A 22,016-nucleotide genomic window follows, 5' to 3' on the forward strand; every position below is an offset into this window, starting at 1 on the left:
CCTCGGAGCAGATCAATAAAGTCAGGGTTGTTGAGGGATTCAGGCTCTGCCTGGGAGCAGATCAATAAAGCATAGTAGCTGCGAAATATGAGCTCTGCCTGGGAGCAGATCAATAAAGCAGGGGAGTTGAGGGATTCAGGCTCTGTCTGGGAGCAGAACAATAAAGGCAGGGTAGTTGAGGGATGCATGCCCTGTCTGGGAGCAGATCAATAAAGGAAGGGTAGTTGAGGGATTCAGGCTCTTTCTGTGAGCAGATCAATAAAGCAGGGTACCTGAGGGGTTCAGGCATTGTCTGGGAGCAGATCAATAAAGGAAGGGAGTTGAGGGATTCAGGCTCTTTCCGGAAGCAGATCAATAAAGCAGGGTAGTTGAGGGATTCAGGCTATGTCTGGGAGCAGATCAATAAAGGCAGGGTAGTTGAGGGATTCGGGCTCTGTCTGGGAGCAGATCAATAAAGCAGGGTAGTTGAGGAATACAGGCTCTGCCTGGGAGCAGATCAATAAAGCAGGGTAGTTGAGGGATTCAGGCTCTGTCTGGGGGCAGATTTAAAGGCAGGGTAGTTGAGGGATGCAGGCTCTGTCTGGGAGCAGATCAATAAAAGCAGGGTAGTTGAGGGATTCAGGCTGTCTGGGAGCAGATCAATAAAGGAAGGTAGTTGAGTGATTCAGGCTTTTTCTGGGAGCAGATCAATAATGGCAGGGTAGTTGAGAAATACAGGCTCTGTCTGGGAGCAGCACAATAAAGCTGGGTAGCTGAGGGATTCAGGCTCTGCCTGGGAGCAGATCAATAAAGCAGGGTAGTTGAGGTATTCCGGCCTTGTCTGGGAGGAGATCAATAAAGGAAGGGTAGTTCTGGGATTCAGGCTCTTTCCGGGAGCAGATCAGTAAAGCAGGGTAGTTGAGGGATTCAGGCTCTGCCTGGGAGCAGATCAATAAAGCAGGGTAGTTGAGGGATTCAGGCACTGGCTGGGAGCAGAACAATAAAGGAAGGGTAGTTGAGGGATTCAGGCTCTTTCTGTGAGCAGATCAATAAAGCAGGGTATCTGAGGGGTTCAGGCCTTGTCTGGGAGCAGACCAATAAAGGAAGGGTAGTTGAGGGATCCATGCTAATTCCGGGAGCAGATCAATAAAGCAGGGTAGCTGAGGAATACAAGCTCTGCCTGGGAGCAAATCAATAAAGTAGGGTAGTTAAGGGATTCAGGCTCTGTCTGAGGGAGGGAGAGCATATCAATAAGCAGGGTAGTTGAGGAATACAAGCTCTGCCTGGGAGCAGATCAATAAAGCAGGGGAGTTGAGGGATTCAGGCTCTGTCGTCTGGGAGCAGAACAATAAAGGCAGGGTACCTGAGGGGTTTAGGCCTTGTCTGGGAGCAGATCAATAAAGGAAGGGAGTTGAGGGATTCAGGCTCTTTCCGGGAGCAGATTAATAAAGCAGGGTAGTTGAGGGATTCAGGCTATGTCTGGGAGCAGATCAATAAAGTAGGGTAGTTGAGGGATACAAGCTCTGTCTGGGAGCAGATCAATAAAGTCAGGGTAGTTGAGGGATTCAGGCTCTGCCTCGGAGCAGATCAATAAAGTCAGGGTTGTTGAGGGATTCAGGCTCTGCCTGGGAGCAGATCAATAAAGCATAGTAGCTGCGAAATATGAGCTCTGCCTGGGAGCAGATCAATAAAGCAGGGGAGTTGAGGGATTCAGGCCCTGTCTGGGAGCAGAACAATAAAGGCAGGGTAGTTGAGGGATGCATGCCCTGTCTGGGAACAGATCAATAAAGGAAGGGTAGTTGAGGGATTCAGGCTCTTTCTGTGAGCAGATCAATAAAGCAGGGTACCTGAGGGGTTCAGGCATTGTCTGGGAGCAGATCAATAAAGGAAGGGAGTTGAGGGATTCAGGCTCTTTCCGGAAGCAGATCAATAAAGCAGGGTAGTTGAGGGATTCAGGCTATGTCTGGGAGCAGATCAATAAAGGCAGGGTAGTTGAGGGATTCGGGCTCTGTCTGGGAGCAGATCAATAAAGCAGGGTAGTTGAGGAATACAGGCTCTGCCTGGGAGCAGATCAATAAAGCAGGGTAGTTGAGGGATTCAGGCTCTGTCTGGGGGCAGATTTAAAGGCAGGGTAGTTGAGGGATGCAGGCTCTGTCTGGGAGCAGATCAATAAAAGCAGGGTAGTTGAGGGATTCAGGCTGTCTGGGAGCAGATCAATAAAGGAAGGTAGTTGAGTGATTCAGGCTTTTTCTGGGAGCAGATCAATAATGGCAGGGTAGTTGAGAAATACAGGCTCTGTCTGGGAGCAGCACAATAAAGCTGGGTAGCTGAGGGATTCAGGCTCTGCCTGGGAGCAGATCAATAAAGCAGGGTAGTTGAGGTATTCAGGCCTTGTCTGGGAGGAGATCAATAAAGGAAGGGTAGTTCTGGGATTCAGGCTCTTTCCGGGAGCAGATCAGTAAAGCAGGGTAGTTGAGGGATTCAGGCTCTGCCTGGGAGCAGATCAATAAGGCAGGGTAGTTGAAGGATTAGAGCTATGTCTGGAGAACAATAAAGCAGGTAGCTGAGGAATGCAGTCTCTGTCTGGGAGATCATTAAAGGCAGCGTAGTTGAGGGATTCAGACTCTGTCTGGGAGCAGATTTAAAGGCAGGGTAGTTGAGGGATTCAGGCTCTGTCTGGGAGATCATTAAAGGCAGGGTAGTTGAGGGATGGATTCAGGCTCTGTCCGGGAGCAGATCAATAAAGGCAGGGTAGTTGAGGGATTAGAGCTCTGTCTGGGAGGACAATAAAGCGGGTAGTTGAGGGATTCAGGCTCTGTCTGGGAGCAGAGTTAAAGGCAGGGTAGTTGAGGGATTCAGGCTCTGTCTGGGAAATTATTAAAGGTGGGGTAGTTGAGAGGTGGATTAAGGCTCTGTCTGGGAGCAGATCAATAAAGGCAGGGTAGTTGAGGGATTAGAGCTATCTCTGGGAGGACAATAAAGCAGGTAGTTGAGGGATTCAGGCTCTGTCTGGGAGATCATTAAAGGCTGGGTAGTTGAGGGATTCAGGCTCTGTCTGGGAGCAGATCAATAAAGCAGGGTAGTTGAGGGATTCAGGTTCTGCCTTGGAGAAGATTAACAAAGGAAGAATAGTTGAGAAATGCAGGCTCTGGCTGGGAGCAGAACAATAAAGCTGGGTAGCTGAGGGATTCAGGCAATGCCTGGGAGCAGATAAATAAAGGCAGGGTAGTTGAGGGATTCAGGCTCTGTCCGGGAGCAGATCAATAAAGCAGGTAGCTGAGGAATACAAGCTCTGCCTGGGAGCAGATCAATAAAGCAGGGTAGTTGAGGGATTCAGTCACTGGCTGGGAGCAGAACAATAAAGGCAGGGTAGTTGAGGGATGCATGCCCTGTCTGGGAGCAGATCAATAAAGGAAGGGTAGTTGAGGGATTCAGGCTCTTTCTGTGAGCAGATCAATAATGCAGGGTACCTGTGGGGTTCAGGCCTTGTCTGGAAGCAGATCAATAAAGTAAGGGTAGTTGAGGGATTCAGGCTCTTTCCGGGAGCAGATCAATAAAGCAGGGTAGTTGAGGGATGCAGGTTCTGCCGGTTGCAGATCAATAAAATCATGGTAGTTGAAGGATTCAGGCTCTGTCTGAGAGCAGATTTAAAGGCAGGGTAGTTGAGGGATCCAGGCTCTGTCTGGGAGCAGATCAATAAAAGCAGGGTAGTTGAGGGAGTCAGGCTTTCTGGGAGCAGATAAATAAATGCAGGGTAGTTGAGGGATTCAGGCAATGCCTGGGAGAAGATCAATAAAGGTAGGGTAGTCAGGGGATTCAGGCTCTGTCTGGGAGCAGATAAATAAAGCAGGGTATTTGAGGGATTCTGGTTCTGTCTGGAAGCAGATCAATAAAGGAAGGGTAATTGAGGGATTCAGGCTCTATCTGGGATCAGCTTGATAAAGCAGGGTAACGTAGGGATTCAGGCTCGGTCTGAGGGGGAGCAGATCAATAAGAAGGGTAGTTGAGGGATTCAGGCTCAATCTGGGAGCAGATCAATAAAGCAGGGTAGCTGAGGGATTCAGGCTCAGTCTGGGAGCAGAGCAATAAAGCGAGTAGTTAAGAGATTAAGGCTCTGTCTGGGAGCAGAACAATAAAGACAGGGTAGTTGAGGGAGGCATGCCCTGTCTGGTAGCAGATCAATAAAGGAAGGGGAGTTGAGGGATTCAGGCTCTTTCTGTGAGCAGATCAATAAAGCAGGGTACCTGAGGGGTTCAGGCCTTGTCTGGGAGCAGATCAATAAAGGAAAGGCAGATGAGGGATCCATGCTCTTTCCGGGAGCAGATCAATAAAGCAGGGTAGCTGAGGAATACAAGCTCTGCCTGGGAGCAAATCAATAAAGCAGGGTAGTTAAGGGATTCAGGCTCTGTCTGAGGGAGGGAGAGCAGATCAATAAGCAGGGTAGTTGAGGAATACAAGCTCTGCCTGGGAGCAGATCAATAAAGCAGGGGAGTTGAGGGATCCAGGCTCTTTCCGGGAGCAGATGAATAAAGCAGGGTAGTTGAGGGATTCAGGCTATGTCTGGGAGCAGATGAATAAAGTAGGGTAGATGAGGGATACAAGCTCTGTCTGGGAGCAGATCAATAAAGTCAGGGTAGTTGAGGGATTCAGGCTCTGCCTCGGAGCAGATCAATAAAGTCAGGGTAGTTGAGGGATTCAGGCTCTGCCTGGGAGCAGATCAATAAAGCATAGTAGCTGCGGAATATGAGCTCTACCTGGGAGCAGATCAATAAAGCAGGGGAGTTGAGGGATTCAGGCTCTGTCTGGGAGCAGAACAATAAAGGCAGGGTAGTTGAGGGATGCATGCCCTGTCTGGGAGCAGATCAATAAAGGAAGGGTAGTTGAGGGATTCAGGCTCTTTCTGTGAGCAGATCAATAAAGCAGGGTACCTGAGGGGTTCAGGCATTGTCTGGGAGCAGATCAATAAAGGAAGGGAGTTGAGGGATTCGGGCTCTTTCCGGGAGCAGATCAATAAAGCAGGGTAGTTGAGGGATTCAGGCTATGTCTGGGAGCAGATCAATAAAGACAGGGTAGTTGAGGGATTCGGGCTCTGTCTGGGAGCAGATCAATAAAGCAGGGTAGTTGAGGAATACAGGCTCGGCCTGGGAGCAGATCAATAAAGCAGGGTAGTTGAGGGATTCAGGCTCTGTCTGGGGGCAGATTTAAAGGAAGGGTAGTTGAGGGATGCAGGCTCTGTCTGGGAGAAGATCAATAAAAGCAGGGTAGTTGAGGGATTCAGGCTGTCTGGGAGCAGATCAATAAAGGACGGTAGTTGAATGATTCAGGCTTTTTCTGGGAGCAGATCAATAAAGGCAGGGTAGTTGAGAAATGCAGGCTCTGTCTGGGAGCAGCACAATAAAGCTGGGCAGCTGAGGGATTCAGGCTCTGCCTGGCAGCAGATCAATAAAGCAGGGTAGTTGAGGTATTCAGGCTCTGTCTGGGGGCCGATTTAAAGGCAGGGTAGTTGAGGGATGCAGGCTCTGTCTGGGAGCAGATCAATACAAGCAGGGTAGTTGAGGGATTCAGGCTGTCTGGGAGAAGATCAATAAAGGAAGGTAGTTGAGTGATTCAGGCTTTTTCTGGGAGCAGATCAATAATGGCAGGGTAGTTGAGAAATTCAGGCTCTGTCTGGGAGCAGCACAATAAAGCTGGGTAGCTGAGGGATTCAGGCTCTGCCTGGGAGCAGATCAATAAAGCAGGGTAGTTGAGGTATTCAGGCCTTGTCTGGGAGGAGATCAATAAAGGAAGGGTAGTTCTGGGATTCAGGCTCTTTCCGGGAGCAAATCAGTAAAGCAGGGTAGTTGAGGGATTCAGGCTCTGCCTGTGAGCAGATCAATAAGGCAGGGTAGTTGAGGGATTAGAGCTATGTCTGGAGGACAATAAAGCAGGTAGTTGAGGAATTCAATCTCTGTCTGGGAGATCATTAAAGGCAGAGTAGTTGAGGGATTCAGACTCTGTCTGGGAGATCATTAAAGGCAGGGTAGTTTAGGGATGGATTCAGGCTCTGTCCGGGAGCAGATCAATAAAGGCAGGGTAGTTGAGGGATTAGAGCTCTGTCTGGGAGGACAATAAAGCGGGTAGTTGAGGGATTCAGGCTCTTTCTGGGAGCAGATTTAAAGGCAGGGTAGTTGAGGGATTCAGGCTCTGTTTGGGAGATCATTAAAGGTGGGGTAGTTGAGAGGTGGATTAAGGCTCTGTCTGGGAGCAGATCAATAAAGGCAGGGTAGTTGAGGGATTAGAGCTCTCTCTGGGAGGACAATAAAGCAGGTAGTTGAGGGATTCAGGCTCTGTCTGGGAGATCATTAAAGGCAGGGTAGTTGAGGGATTCAGGCTCTGTCTGGGAGCAGATCAATAAAGCAGGGTAGTTGAGGGATTCAGGTTCTGCCTTGGAGAAGATTAACAAAGGAAGAGTAGTTGAGAAATGCAGGCTCTGGCTGGGAGCAGAACAATAAAGCTGGGTAGCTGTAGGGATTCAGGCAATGCCTGGGAGCAGATAAATAAAGGCAGGGTAGTTGAAGGATTCATGCTCTGTCTGGGATCAATAAAGCAGGTAGCTGAGGAATACAAGCTCTGCCTGGGAGCAGATCAATAAAGCAGGGTAGTTGAGGGATTCAGGCAGTGGCTGGGAGCAGAACAATAAAGGCAGGGTAGTTGAGGGATGCATGCCCTGTCTGGGAGCAGATCAATAAAGGAAGGGTAGTTGAGGGATTCAGGCTCTTTCTGTGAGCAGATCAATAAAGCAGGGTACCTGAGGGGTTCAGGCCTTGTCTGGGAGCAGACCAATAAAGGAAGGGTAGTTGAGGGATCCATGCTCTTTCCGGGAGCAGATCAATAAAGCAGGGTAGCTGAGGAATACAAGCTCTGCCTGGGAGCAAATCAATAAAGTAGGGTAGTTAAGGGATTCAGGCTCTGTCTGAGGGAGGGAGAGCATATCAATAAGCAGGGTAGTTGAGGAATACAAGCTCTGCCTGGGAGCAGATCAATAAAGCAGGGGAGTTGAGGGATTCAGGCTCTGTCTGGGAGCAGAACAATAAAGGCAGGGTAGTTGAGGGATTCAGGCTATGTCTGGGAGCAGATCAATAAAGTAGGGTAGTTGCGGGATACAAGCTCTGTCTGGGAGCAGATCAATAAAGTCAGGGTAGTTGAGGGATTCAGGCTCTGCCTCGGAGCAGATCAATAAAGTCAGGGTAGTTGAGGGATTCAGGCTCTGCCTGGGAGCAGATCAATAAAGCAGGTAGCTGAGGAATACAAGCTCTGCCTGGGAGCAGATCAATAAAGCAGGGTAGTTGAGGGATTCAGGCACTGGCTGGGAGCAGAACAATAAAGGCAGGGTAGTTGAGGGATGCATGCCCTGTCTGGGAGCAGATCAATAAAGGAAGGGTAGTTGAGGGATTCAGGCTCTTTCTGTGAGCAGATCAATAAAGCAGGGTACCTGAGGGGTTCAGGCCTTGTCTGGGAGCAGACCAATAAAGGAAGGGTAGTTGAGGGATCCATGCTCTTTCCGGGAGCAGATCAATAAAGCAGGGTAGCTGAGGAATACAAGCTCTGCCTGGGAGCAAATCAATAAAGTAGGGTAGTTAAGGGATTCAGGCTCTGTCTGAGGGAGGGAGAGCATATCAATAAGCAGGGTAGTTGAGGAATACAAGCTCTGCCTGGGAGCAGATCAATAAAGCAGGGGAGTTGAGGGATTCAGGCTCTTTCCGGGAGCAGATGAATAAAGCAGGGTAGTTGAGGGATTCAGGCTATGTCTGGGAGCAGATCAATAAAGTAGGGTAGATGAGGGATACAAGCTCTGTCTGGGAGCAGATCAATAAAGTCAGGGTAGTTGAGGGATTCAGGCTCTGCCTCGGAGCAGATCAATAAAGTCAGGGTAGTTGAGGGATTCAGGCTCTGTCTGGGAGCAGAACAATAAAGGCAGGGTACCTGAGGGGTTTAGGCCTTGTCTGGGAGCAGATCAATAAAGGAAGGGAGTTGAGGGATTCAGGCTCTTTCCGGGAGCAGATTAATAAAGCAGGGTAGTTGAGGGATTCAGGCTATGTCTGGGAGCAGATCAATAAAGTAGGGTAGTTGAGGGATACAAGCTCTGTCTGGGAGCAGATCAATAAAGTCAGGGTAGTTGAGGGATTCAGGCTCTGCCTCGGAGCAGATCAATAAAGTCAGGGTAGTTGAGGGATTCAGGCTCTGCCTGGGAGCAGATCAATAAAGCATAGTAGCTGCGAAATATGAGCTCTGCCTGGGAGCAGATCAATAAAGCAGGGGAGTTGAGGGATTCAGGCTCTGCCTGGGAGCAGAACAATAAAGGCAGGGTAGTTGAGGGATGCATGCCCTGTCTGGGAGCAGATCAATAAAGGAAGGGTAGTTAAGGGATTCAGGCTCTTTCTGTGAGCAGATCAATAAAGCAGGGTGCCTGAGGGGTTCAGGCATTGTCTGGGAGCAGATCAATAAAGGAAGGGAGTTGAGGGATTCAGGCTCTTTCCGGGAGCAGATCAATAAAGCAGGGTAGTTGAGGGATTCAGGCTATTTCTGGGAGCAGATCAATAAAGGCAGGGTAGTTGAGGGATTTGGGCTCTGTCTGGGAGCAGATCAATAAAGCAGGGTAGTTGAGGAATACAGGCTCTGCCTGGGAGCAGATCAATAAAGCAGGGTAGTTGAGGGATTCAGGCTCTGTCTGGGTGCAGATTTAAAGGCAGGGAAGTTGAGGGATGCAGGCTCTGTCTGGAAGCACATCAATAAAAGCAGGGTAGTTGAGGGATTCAGGCTGTCTGGGAGCAGATCAATAAAGGAAGGTAGTTGAGTGATTCAGGCTTTTTCTGGGAGCAGATCAATAATGGCAGGGTAGTTGAGAAATGCAGGCTCTGTCTGGGAGCAGCACAATAAAGCTGGGTAGCTGAGGGATTCAGGCTCTGCCTGGGAGCAGATCAATAAAGCAGGGTAGTTGAGGTATTCAGGCCTTGTCTGGGAGGAGATCAATAAAGGAAGGGTAGTTCTGGGATTCAGGCTCTTTCCGGGAGCAGATCAGTAAAGCAGGGTATTTGAGGGATTCAGGCTCTGTCTGGGGGCAGATTTAAAGGCAGGGTAGTTGAGGGATGCAGGCTCTGACTGGGAGCAGATCAATAAAAGGAGGGTAGTTGAGGGATTCAGGCTGTCTGGGAGCAGGTCAATAAAGGAAGGTAGTTGAGTGATTCAGGCTTTTTCTGGGAGCAGATCAATAATGGCAGGGTAGTTGAGAAATTCAGGCTCTGTCTGGGAGCAGCACAATAAAGCTGGGTACCTGATGGGTTCAGGCCTTTTCTGGGAGCAGATCAATAAAGGAAGGGTAGTTGTGGGATACAGGCTCTTTCCGGGAGCAGATAAATAAAGCAGGGTAGTTGAGGGATTCAGGCTCTTCCTGGGAGCAGATCAATGAAGCAGGGTAGTTGAGGTATTCAGGCCTTGTCTGGGAGGAGATCAATAAAGGAAGGGTAGTTCTGGGATTCAGGCTCTTTCCGGGAGCAGATCAGTAAAGCAGGGTAGTTGAGGGATTCAGGCTCTGCCTGGGAGCAGATCAATAAGGCAGGGTAGTTGAAGGATTAGAGCTATGTCTGGAGAACAATAAAGCAGGTAGCCGAGGAATGCAGTCTCTGTCTGGGAGATCATTAAAGGCAGAGTAGTTGAGGGATTCAGACTCTGTCTGGGAGCAGATTTAAAGGCAGGGTAGTTGAGGGATTCAGGCTCTGTCTCGGAGATCATTAAAGGCAGGGTAGTTGAGGGATGGATTCAGGCTCTGTCCGGGAGCAGATCAATAAAGGCAGGGTAGTTGAGGGATTAGAGCTCTGTCTGGGAGGACAATAAAGCGGGTAGTTGAGGGATTCAGGCTCTGTCTGGGAGCAGATTTAAAGGCAGGGTAGTTGAGGGATTCAGGCTCTGTCTGGGAAATTATTAAAGGTGGGGTAGTTGAGAGGTGGATTAAGGCTCTGTCTGGGAGCAGATCAATAAAGGCAGGGTAGTTGAGGGATTAGAGCTCTCTCTGGGAGGACAATAAAGCAGGTAGTTGAGGGATTCAGGCTCTGTCTGGGAGATCATTAAAGGCAGGGTAGTTGAGGGATTCAGGCTCTGTCTGGGAGCAGATCAATAAAGCAGGGTAGTTGAGGGATTCAGGTTCTGCCTTGGAGAAGATTAACAAAGGAAGAATAGTTGAGAAATGCAGGCTCTGGCTGGGAGCAGAACAATAAAGCTGGGTAGCTGAGGGATTCAGGCAATGCCTGGGAGCAGATAAATAAAGGCAGGGTAGTTGAGGGATTCAGGCTCTGTCTGGGAGCAGATCAATAAAGCAGGTAGCTGAGGAATACAAGCTCTGCCTGGGAGCAGATCAATAAAGCAGGGTAGTTGAGGGATTCAGGCACTGGCTGGGAGCAGAACAATAAAGGCAGGGTAGTTGAGGGATGCATGCCCTGTCTGGGAGCAGATCAATAAAGGAAGGGTAGTTGAGGGATTCAGGCTCTTTCTGTGAGCAGATCAATAATGCAGGGTACCTGTGGGGTTCAGGCCTTGTCTGGGAGCAGATCAATAATGTAAGGGTAGTTGAGGGATTCAGGCTCTTTCCGGGAGCAGATCAATAAAGCAGGGTAGTTGAGGGATGCAGGTTCTGCCGGTTGCAGATTTAAAGGCAGGGTAGTTGAGGGATCCAGGCTCTGTCTGGGAGCAGATCAATAAAAGCAGGGTAGGTGAGGGAGTCAGGCTGTCTGGGAGCAGATAAATAAATGCAGGGTAGTTGAGGGATTCAGGCAATGCCTGGGAGAAGATCAATAAAGGTAGGGTAGTCAGGGGATTCAGGCTCTGTCTGGGAGCAGATAAATAAAGCAGGGTAGTTGAGTGATTCAGGCTTTTTCTGGGAGCAGATCAATAATGGCAGGGTAGTTGAGGGATTCAGGTTCTGCCTGGGATCAGATCAATTAAGCAGGGTAGTTGGATGCAGGCTATGCCTGGGAGCAGATTAACAATGGAAGAGTAGTTGAGAAATTCAGGCTCTGTCTGGGAGCAGAACAATAAAGCAGGGTAGCTGAGGAATACTAGCTCTGCCTGGGAGCATATCAATAAAGCAGGGTAGACGAGGGATTCAGGCTCTGTCTGGGAGCAGAACAATAAAGGCAGGGTCGTTGAGGGATTCAGGCTCTTTCTGTGAGCAGATCAATAAAGCAGGGTACCTGATGGGTTCAGGCCTTGTCTGGGAGCAGATCAATAAAGGAAGGGTAGTTGAGGGATACAGGCTCTTTCCGGGAGCAGATAAATAAAGCAGGGTAGTTGAGGGATTCAGGTTCTGTCTGGAAGCAGATCAATAAAGGAAGGGTAATTGAGGGATTCAGGCTCTATCTGGGATCAGCTTGATAAAGCAGGGTAGCGTAGGGATTCAGGCTCTGTCTGAGGGGGAGCAGATCAATAATCAGGGTAGTTGAGGGATTCAGGCTCAGTCTGGGAGCAGATCAATAAAGCAGGGTAGCTGAGGGATTCAGGCTCAGTCTGGGAGCAGAGCAATAAAGCGGGTAGTTAAGAGATTCAGGCTCTGTCTGGGAGCAGAACAATAAAGACAGGGTAGTTGAGGGAGGCATGCCCTGTCTGGGAGCAGATCAATAAAGGAAGGGTAGTTGAGAAATACAAGCTCTGCCTGGGAGCAGATCAATAAAGCAGGGGAGTTGAGGGATTCAGGCTCTGTCTGGGAGCAGAACAATAAAGGCAGGGTACCTGAGGGGTTCAGGCCTTGTCTGGGAGCAGATCAATAAAGGAAGGGAGTTGAGGGATTCAGGCTCTTTCCGGGAGCAGATGAATAAAGCAGGGTAGTTGAGGGATTCAGGCTATGTCTGGGAGCAGATCAATAAAGCAGGGTAGTTGAGGGATACAAGCTCTGTGTTGGAGCAGATCAATAAAGTCAGGGTAGTTGAGGGATTCAGGCTATGCCTCAGAGCAGATCAATAAAGTCAGGGTAGTTGAGGGATTCAGGCTCTGCCTGGGAGCAGATCAATAAAGCATAGTAGCTGCAGAATATGAGCTCTACCTGGGAGCAGATCAATAAAGCAGGGGAGTTGAGGGATTCAGGCTCTGTCTGGGAGCAGAACAATAAAGGCAGGGTAGTTGAGGGATGCATGCCCTTTCTGGGAGCAGATCAATAAAGGAAGGGTAGTTGAGGGATTCAGGCTCTTTCTGTGAGCAGGTCAATAAAGCAGGGTACTTGAGGGGTTCAGGCATTGTCTGGGAGCAGATCAATAAAGGAAGGGAGTTGAGGGATTCAGGCTCTTTCCGGGAGCAGATCAATAAAGCAGGGTAGTTGAGGGATTCAGGCTATGTCTGGGAGCAGATCAATAAAGGCAGGGTAGTTGAGGGATTCGGGCTCTGTCTGGGAGCAGATCAATAAAGCAGGGTAGTTGAGGAATACAGGCTCTGCCTGGGAGCAGATCAATAAAGCAGGGTAGTTGGGGGATTCAGTCTCTGTCTGGGGGCAGATTTAAAGGCAGGGTAGTTGAGGGATTCAGGCTGTCTGGGAGCAGATCAATAAAGGAAGGTAGTTGAGTGATTCAGGCTTTTTCTGGGAGCAGATCAATAATGGCAGGGTAGTTGAGAAATGCAGGCGGCTCTGTCTGGGAGCAGCACAATAAAGCTGGGTAGCTGAGGGATTCAGACTCTGCCTGGGAGCAGATCAATAAAGCAGGGTAGTTGAGGTATTCAGGCCTTGTCTGGGAGGAGATCAATAAAGGAAGGGTAGTTCTGGGATTCAGGCTCTTTCCGGGAGCAGATCAGTAAAGCAGGGTAGTTGAGGGATTCAGGCTCTGTCTGGGGGCCGATTTAAAGGCAGGGTAGTTGAGGGATGCAGGCTCTGTCTGGGAGCAGATCAATAAAAGCAGGGTAGTTGAGGATTCAGGCTGTCTGGGAGCAGATCAATAAAGGAAGGTAGTTGGCGTGGCTAGCGCGCGAACGATGCGGATGTGAGCCGAGTGAGCTCCCGTGAGCGCCGATACAATCCTGTACTTTTATCCTGATTCCTGGAGATTTCGGGCGATATCAACGCCGCGATTGTGCCCATGAAGCTGTGGGCTAGGATCGACTGAAATCTGGGCACCTAACGGTCCACCCGACGGGCTAAATCTACAGTTTGCTGAAGGCCGGTGGCGCCGTCCGAACTGCGAGATCAAGATGGCCACCGGGGCCTGAGGGCAGGTCTCCTTTGCATGACTGTGGCTCGGGGCGCCGGACGTGGTGCGGTGTGAAGCGGTATACGAGGCGGACACCATTTGAACCTGCTGGCACCCAGAGGACGCCTGGACAGACCCGAGCCCGGTGACAAGCGGCCCCCATTCTTGGGCCATCTCGTCCCAGCGCCGAGCGGTGGAGGACAGCAGCGGCTCGGCTAGACCGCGCTAGAGGTAGGTGGGTTCCCCCCCCCGCTCCACACAGAAAACGGAGCCGGGTGCCGCGTAGGGGACATAAGGGGACCACCACCTAGCGAGGGACTGTGAGATACGACGGAGGCCTGCACGGTCTCTGGAGGCCCCGTGAAACCCCAATACAGGACGCCGAGTCCCTACTACCCAGAATACATATTAGCCTGTTGGAGGACGCCCTGGGGGACCCGCGGCTCTCCATCTGATCCGCTGCAGGCCTGCAACACCACACACCGGAGTGGGTTCAACTGGGTATAAATAATATCACTTGACCCATTGTGCCCGACGCTCCACGGTCTCCGGAGCCATGGGTAAAGACAGGCAGAAAAAACCATCCACACAGAGCAGTATGGACCAATTTGCTGTCGCTACTACCCCGGCCCCGGCGGGCCCAGCAACACGACTGAACTCCCCCACGGTGGACGTCCCTCTTTCCCTACATGATGTAATGGCGGCCATTCATGGAGACCAAAATAGACAGTATGGCGGCAGATGTTTCCTTCCTGCGCCACGACCTGCAGAAACTAACTTCCAGAACAGGAGAGGCGGAACACCGCATCTCTGAGGTGGAGGACAACATTGGCGGGATCAATCGTCAACTGTCCCAGGCCTTGAACCGCCTTAAAACCCTTGAATCGAGGGTGGAGGATGGAGAGGGGAGATCCCGCCGTAACAACGTCCGCATCCTGGGCCTGCCGGAGGGGGAAGAGGGACAATGCATGGAACTATTCTTGGAGCAGTGGCTCGTGGATATCTTCGAGGCCACATCCTTTTCAAAGTTTTTCTCAGTGGAGAGGGCTCATAGGATGCCGCCGGGCAAACCACCCCCGGGTGCTCCGCCACGTACTATTATCGCCTGCCTACTCAACTATCGAGATAGGGACGCCCTCCTGCAACTGTCACGATCACAAGGGTCGATTACCCATAACGGCTCCCGAATCGCCTTTTTTCCCGGATTATACCCGAGAAGTGCAGCGGGCACGACAATCATTTGAACCACTCAAGAGACAACTGGCTCAACTGAATGTGAAATACGGCCTGCTCTTCCCGGCCCAACTAAAGATTTATCATAAAGGAACTACTGTTCACTTCAGTGACCCGCAAGAGGCATGGAAATGGGCGGAGGCCCACGTAGAAGGCGACTGGACAGCAAGGCCAAGGAGACCGAGAGGAAGACCCCGGCCGAGGCCTAGGCGAGCCTCCCCGAGGAGACACCCAGAACAGGAAGGACAGGAGATCCTGGAGCCAGTGGCAGATCAAGAAGAACACTAAACAGAGTATTGCCCCTTACTCCTGGGGCCTAGGAGATATGCTCTGACAGGGGGGCGTGCACTTTTCGCACTCCTGAGCCCCACGCATAAATAGTCCACCATGGAAGATGTTGACATTGGCGCAAGGGAGGGAACTCTGGAGGAGGCTCTCATCCCCCCCCCTAGCTAAGTCCTTTCCCTCTCCCTTCCATTCCCCCCCTCCCCCCTCCCTTTTTCTCTTTCTTGTTTATCTAGACCCTGTCCAAGGGTCTGGCTTTTGAGCTGATACCTTAATTGAAGGCTCAGCTATGTTGGGGCGACAGGTACTTCGTGTTGGGGTGGAGTATAGGGTGGGAGGGAGTTGGGAATGTTTAAAGTTTTGTTTGTTATTTCAAGACTGTCATGTGTTCGTAGGTCATGCGAATCATTATCTCTGGTTGAAGGCGCTCTGTACTATTTTACGGAACACCCCCGCTCTTTTGACACAGGCAGATACCATGTCGCCTTCTTTTACTGATTGCTACACCCTTGACAGTCCCACTATGTGTACTAAGCATCCTCCGCACAGATTAACTGGACACCCATACGACACACTAAATCTCTGAAATTCCTTATTTGGAACGTGAATGGGATGGGGTCGGGAATCAAATGGCGTCTTCTCAGACAATTTTTAAACAGACACTCCCCTGATGTGGCCCTTCTGCCAGAAACCCACCTGGCGGGATCAAACTGTGCCTTTTTTCAGAGGACTAACTACCAACTTGCCTTTCAGGCGGGGTATACAATGGCCTCCAGGGGCACCCTCATTCTGATACACAAGCGCATCCCATTTGTCCAGCAAATGGTTGAAAGGGATCGGAGGGGCCGATACGTGTTCATTACTGGAACGATCTGGGGTCAGACGGTGGCTATTGCCTCAATCTACTCTCCACCTGGGCTGGGACAGGAGTTACTGGACGACCTCACTACCCTTATAGGGAAACACCACCCTGATACACTCGTTCTGGGGGGGGACTTCAACGACACCATGAATGATAGCGTGGACCGTTCCCATCTCCGAAATCGCAACCCAAACACTCCCACTAGATTAGCCAATTTTACATCTGCTCTTGGGCTCCGAGATGTATGGAGAGAGTTACACCCGAATGCTAGGGAGTATTCCTTCCACTCCGGCGCTCACGGCTCCATGCCCAGACTGGATTACCTCTTTTTGCCACATACCGACCTCTACAAGGCAATGTCCGCAGCTCTACTCCCCCAGGGTATCTCGGACCACTCACCTCTCTCAGTTGAACTATGTATGCAGGGCCCCCTCCCCCCTAGAACGTGGAGACTTAACAACTACTACCTGGGGTTCCCGGAGCTGATAGCTCGCCTAGAGGAGGTGTCTGCCGAATACTTTGAAATTAACGAGGAGTCGGTGGATAACCCTGTGATACTATGGGAGGCATATAAAACAGTGCTCAGGGGTGAGATTCTCTCCTGGACGACACATAAAAGAAACACCCGGCTTCGGGAAATACTAAAAGCCGAAGAGGAAGTGAGTAACTGGGAGACTAAGCATATCTCTGACCCTACGCCCAAGACCCATCGATCCCTCCAGCGTGCCCAAGAATGTCTTCGGAACAGAGCGATGGATGACGCTAAGCAGGCCCATTGGCAGGCTAGAGCGAGGGTGTACGAACTAGGGGACAAGGCAGGTAAACTGCTTGCCTGGCTACAGAGGAGGGACGAAGGACAACGCCATGTCCGGGAAATAGTTACGCCACAGGGCGACAGCTACCATTCAGACTCTGGGATCGCTGAGGCCTTCGCAGAGTTTTACGCGGACCTGTACCGAGCCCCGACCTCACCACTAAACCCCTCCCTCCTAGATGCGGTAACGTTACCGACTCTCTCGGGACAACAGAGAGACCAACTGGACTCTGCCTTATCGGAGGCTGAGATTTCGGAGGCGCTGTCTCAGCGCCAATCAGGGAAGGCCCCGGGCCCAAATGGATTCCCCCTTGGCAAAAGCTAGGAGCAGATAAAATGGCGGCTCCTCTACACAGATTGTTCCTTACTGCCCGGGATCAGGGGACCCTTCCACCAGATCTTTGCAAGGCGACTATCGTAGTCATTCCCAAACCTGGCAAACCTCCACATGAATGTGCCTCCTATAGGCCTATATCACTGATCAACGGGGAGGCTAAGATCCTCGCTAAGTTACTAGCGAGCCGTTTACAGTTAGTTGCACCCACCCTGATCCACCCGGACCAATGTGGATTTATGCCGTGCAAATCGACTCAGATGAATCTACGCCGCCTCCATCTAGCGTTGGAGAGATCCCCGATCATAAACGAACCCTTGGCCCTGTTGGCAGTCGATTTTGAAAAGGCGTTTGATTCCATTTGATGGGACTGCCTCTGGGAGGTCATGCGCCGTATGGGATTCGGAGAGGCCTTTCTGGGATGGGTGCAGTTACTTTATACTAACATCAAAGCTGAAGTGAAGGTAAACGGCTGGTCCTCCAGGTCCTTCCCCCTGGGTCGGGGTACACGACAGGGATGCCCACTGTCCCCTCTTTTATTCGCCCTTGCTATTGAGCCACTGGCTCTTTGGCTTCGCCAAAACACCGCCTGGAAAGGATTCAGATGGCCGGAGGGTCACGAGGATCGTACGTCCCTGTATGCAGACGACCTCCTCGTATATCTGGGTGACCCACCAAGGTCTTCCCCCATTGTAACACAACTGCTCACCCGCTTTGGGGAACTTAGCGGACTTAGAATCAACTGGGAGAAATCAGTCTTCTTTCCGGTAAAGGGTGGAGACCAAGCAATTCCCCAGGAGTGCCCGTATCGGGTGGAATGACAGGGCTTTCGATACCTGGGAATATGGATATCTGGGGACTTACCAAGTTATATACAACACAATCTCCGACCGATCACGGACCGCTTTATTATTGATGTCCAACACTGGAAACTCCTCCCCCTGACACTTATGGGAAGAGCGGCACTCTTTAAAATGATATCCCTTCCCAGATTCCTTTACGTTCTCCAGAATGCCCCACTTGGAATCCCCGATCTGGAGTTTCACCAGGTGGAGACACTCCTTAGAGATCTCATATGGGGGGGAGGCCAACCACGAATTGCGTTAACCACACTTCAGAGATCGATCTGGGAGGGAGGAACAGGAGTCCCCCGTCTACAAACGTACTACTGGGCATCACAACTGGTAGTGGTTAATGATCTTCTCCACGGAAACCGAGACTTGCCCCACATACGTGCTGAGATAGCCACCATGCAAAACACCGACCCGCTGTCCCTCCTTTATCAACCCCTCCCGAGAACCCCCCCACCCACAACCAAAGCACACATGATTACGGTGTGGAGACAAGCACACCGATTCATTGGGTGGGGAAACAAAGTTACTACTGCACAACCCCTCTGGCAAAACTACAATCTAGCTGCGACTCAGAAGTTTGAGCCGTGGCCCAAGTGGGTTAAGGCGGGGATTATTAGGGTTGGGAATGTGCTCACGCAGGGAAGATTGACCTCATTTGATGACCTACAATTGCAATTCCAGATTCCACATACGGAACGATACCATTATATACGCCTGGCCCACGCCCTAAGTCCCTACCTAACAGATGATACACAACTGCCAGACTATACCCCTATAGAGCGTAACATTCTCCCGGCGTACATTCCCACCAAATGCACTTCCATCCTCTATAATGCCATGTCCTCCTTTGCCACCCCTGAACTGAACGAGCTGAAGGCGAAATGGGAAGCAGATGTGGGAGAGATAGATCCAGAGGACTGGATACAAGTCCTCATGCACCCCGAGAAATCGCTATTTCCTCTAGGCTTCGACTTGTGCAGTTGAAAATACTGCACCGGGTTTATTACCCTAGAACGCGCTTATATGGCTGGAAACGGGCCCCAAACCCGAACTGTTTGCGATGCGGGGAGGAGGAGGGAACCTTCGTTCATATTTTGTGGGCATGTCCCCGGATACAAACTTTTTGGAACGCATGCTGTAGGGAACCCTCTCGAGTTCTGAACCGAACCCTGCCACAGGACCCAAAGACTCTGCTCCTAGGTGTGCCTGGCGAGATGGAAGCTAATAAGTGGGAGATATTACTCCTACACACGGCGATGGGACTGATCAAGCGCAACATAGCGCAGAAATGGGGAGCCCCTGACTCCCCAACACTGGAACAATGGAAATTAGATATGGACAGATGCGCTATGATGGAGCATAGGATTTACTCAGCATGAGGCTGTCCCAACAAAGCCTTGAAAATATGGGGCAGATGGGAAGAAGGAGCGACCTGAGAACCCCCTCCCACAGCCTGAGGAATGTGCACTGGGTGTTTTGTTTTGTTTTGTATTAGGATATGTATTTGTATTACATACTACTGCACGTTCTGTGGAAGCCGTTCGACTTCTGATGCTATGGTACTATCTCCATTGATTCTGAATGACCATGACAGTCTTTAAGTTGATTTGTTTGCTTGTTGCTTTATTGTGATTATTTTATTATGTCTAAAACAATAAAATACTTTATAAAAAAAAAATAAAGGAAGGTAGTTGAGTGATTCAGGCTTTTTCTGGGAGCAGATCAATAATGGCAGGGTAGTTGAGAAATTCAGGCTCTGTCTGGGAGCAGCACAATAAAGCTGGGTAGCTGAGGGATTCAGGCTCTGCCTGGGAGCAGATCAATAAAGCAGGGTAGTTGAGGTATTCAGGCCTTGTCTGGGAGGAGATCAATAAAGGAAGAGTAGTTCTGGGATTCAGGCTCTTTCCGGGAGCAGATCAGTAAAGCAGGGTAGTTGAGGGATTCAGGCTCTGCCTGGGAGCAGATCAATAAGGCAGGGTAGTTGAGGGATTAGAGCTATGTCTGGAGGACAATAAAGCAGGTAGTTGAGGAATTCAGTCTCTGTCTGGGAGATAATTAAAGGCAGAGTAGTTGAGGGATTCAGACTCTGTCTGGGAGCAGATTTAAAGGCAGGGTAGTTGAGGGATTCAGGCTCTGTCTGGGAGATCATTAAAGGTGGGGTAGTTGAGAGGTGGATTAAGGATCTGTCTGGAAGCAGATCAATAAAGGCAGGGTAGTTGAGGGATTAGAGCTCTGTCTGGGAGGACAATAAAGCGGGTAGTTGAGGGATTCAGGCTCTGTCTGGGAGCAGATTTAAAGGCAGTGTAATTGAGGGATTCAGGCTCTGTCTGGGAGATCATTAAAGGTGGGGTAGTTGAGAGGTGGATTAAGGCTCTGCCTGGAAGCAGATCAATAAAGACAGGGTAGTTGAGGGATTAGAGCTCTCTCTGTGCGGACAATAAAGCAGGTAGTTGAGGGATTCAGGCTCTGTCTGGGAGATCATTAAAGGCAGGGTAGTTGAGGGATTCAGGCTCTGTCTGGGAGCAGATCAATAAAGCAGGGTAGTTGAGGGATTCAGGTTATGCCTTGGAGAAGATTAACAGAGGAAGAATAGTTGAGAAATGCAGGCTCTGGCTGGGAGCAGAACAATAAAGCTGGGTAGCTGAGGGATTCAGGCAATGCCTGGGAGCAGATAAATAAAGGCAGGGTAGTTGAGGGATTCAGGCTCTGTCCGGGAGCAGATCAATAAAGGAGGTAGCTGAGGAATACAAGCTCTGCCTGGGAGCAGATCAATAAAGCAGGGTAGTTGAGGGATTCAGGCACTGGCTGGGAGCAGAACAATAAAGGCAGGGTAGTTGAGGGATGCATGCCCTGTCTGGGAGCAGATCAATAAAGGAAGGGTAGTTAAGGGTTTCAGGGTCTTTCTGTGAGCAGATCAAAAATGCAGGGTACCTGTGGGGTTCAGTCCTTGTCTGGGAGCAGATCAATAAAGGAAGTGTAGTTGAGGGATTCAAGCTCTTTCCCGGAGCAGATCAATAAAGCAGGGTAGTTGAGGGATGCAGGCTCTGCCTGGTTGCAGATCAATAAAGACAGGGTAGTTGAAGGATTCAGGCTCTGTCTGGGAGCAGATTTAAAGGCAGGGTAGTTGAGGGATTCAGGCTCTGTCTGGGAGCAGATCAATAAAAGCAGGGTAGTTGAGGGAGTCAGGCTGTCTGGGAGCAGATAAATAAATGCAGGGTAGTTGAGGGATTCAGGCAATGCCTGGGAGCAGATCAATAAAGGTAGGGTAGTCGGGGATTCAGGCTCTGTCTGGGAGCAGATAAATAAAGCAGGGTAGTTGAGTAATTCAGGCTTTTTCTGGGAGCAGATCAATAATGGCAGGGTAGTTGAGGGATTCAGGTTCTGCCTGGGAGCAGAACAATAAAGCAGGGTAGTTTGATGCAGGCTGTGCCTGGGAGCAGATTAACAATGGAAGAGTAGTTGAGAAATTCAGGCTCTGTCTGGGAGCAGAACAATAAATCTGGGTAGCTGAGGGATTCAGGCAATGCCTGGGAGCAGATCAATAAAGGCAGGGTAGTTGAGGGATTCAGGCTTTGTCTGGGAGCAGATCAATAAAGCAGGGTAGCTGAGGAATACAAGCTCTGCCTGGGAGCATATCAATAAAGCAGGGTAGATGAGGGATTCAGGCTCTGTCTGGGAGCAGAACAATAAAGGCAGGGTAGTTGAGGGATTCAGGCTCTTTCTGTGAGCAGATCAATAAAGCAGGGTACCTGATGGGTTCAGGCCTTGTCTGGGAGCAGATCAATAAAGGAAGGGTAGTTGAGGGATACAGGCTCTTTCAAGGAGCAGATCAATAAAGCAGGGTAGTTGAGGGATTCAGACTCTGTCTGGGAGCAGATCAATAAAGTAGGGTAGTTGAGGGATACAAGCTCTCAAGCTCTGTCTGGGAGCAGATCAATAAAGCAGGGTATTTGAGGGATTCAGGTTCTGTGTGGAAGCAGATCAATAAAGGAAAGGTAATTGAGGGATTCAGGCTCTATCTTGGATCAGCTCGATAAAGCAGGGTAGCATATGGATTCAGTCTCTGTCTGGGAGCCGATCAACAAAGGAAGGGTAGTTGAGGGATTCAGGCTCAGTCTGAAAGCAGAGCAATAAAGCAGGGTAGTTGAGGGATTCAGGCTCTGCCTCGGAGCAGATCAATAAAGAATGGTAGTTGAGGGATTCGGGCCCTGTCTGGGAGCAGATAAATAAAAGCAGGGTATTTGAGGGATTCAGGCTCTGTCTGGGAGCAGATCAATAAAGCAGGGTAGCTGAGGAATACAAGCTCTGCCTGGGAGCATATGAATAAAACAGGGTAGATGAGGGATTCAGGCTCTGTCTGGGAGCAGAACAATAAAGGCAGGATAGTTGAGGGATACAAGCTCTGTCTGGGAGTAGATCAATAAAGTCAGGGTAGTTGAGGATTTCGAGCCCTGTC

Source organism: Ambystoma mexicanum, chromosome 8, assembly GCF_040938575.1.
Source record: "Ambystoma mexicanum isolate Mex_15411 chromosome 8, UKY_AmexF1_1, whole genome shotgun sequence".
Classification (NCBI taxonomy): domain Eukaryota; kingdom Metazoa; phylum Chordata; class Amphibia; order Caudata; family Ambystomatidae; genus Ambystoma; species Ambystoma mexicanum.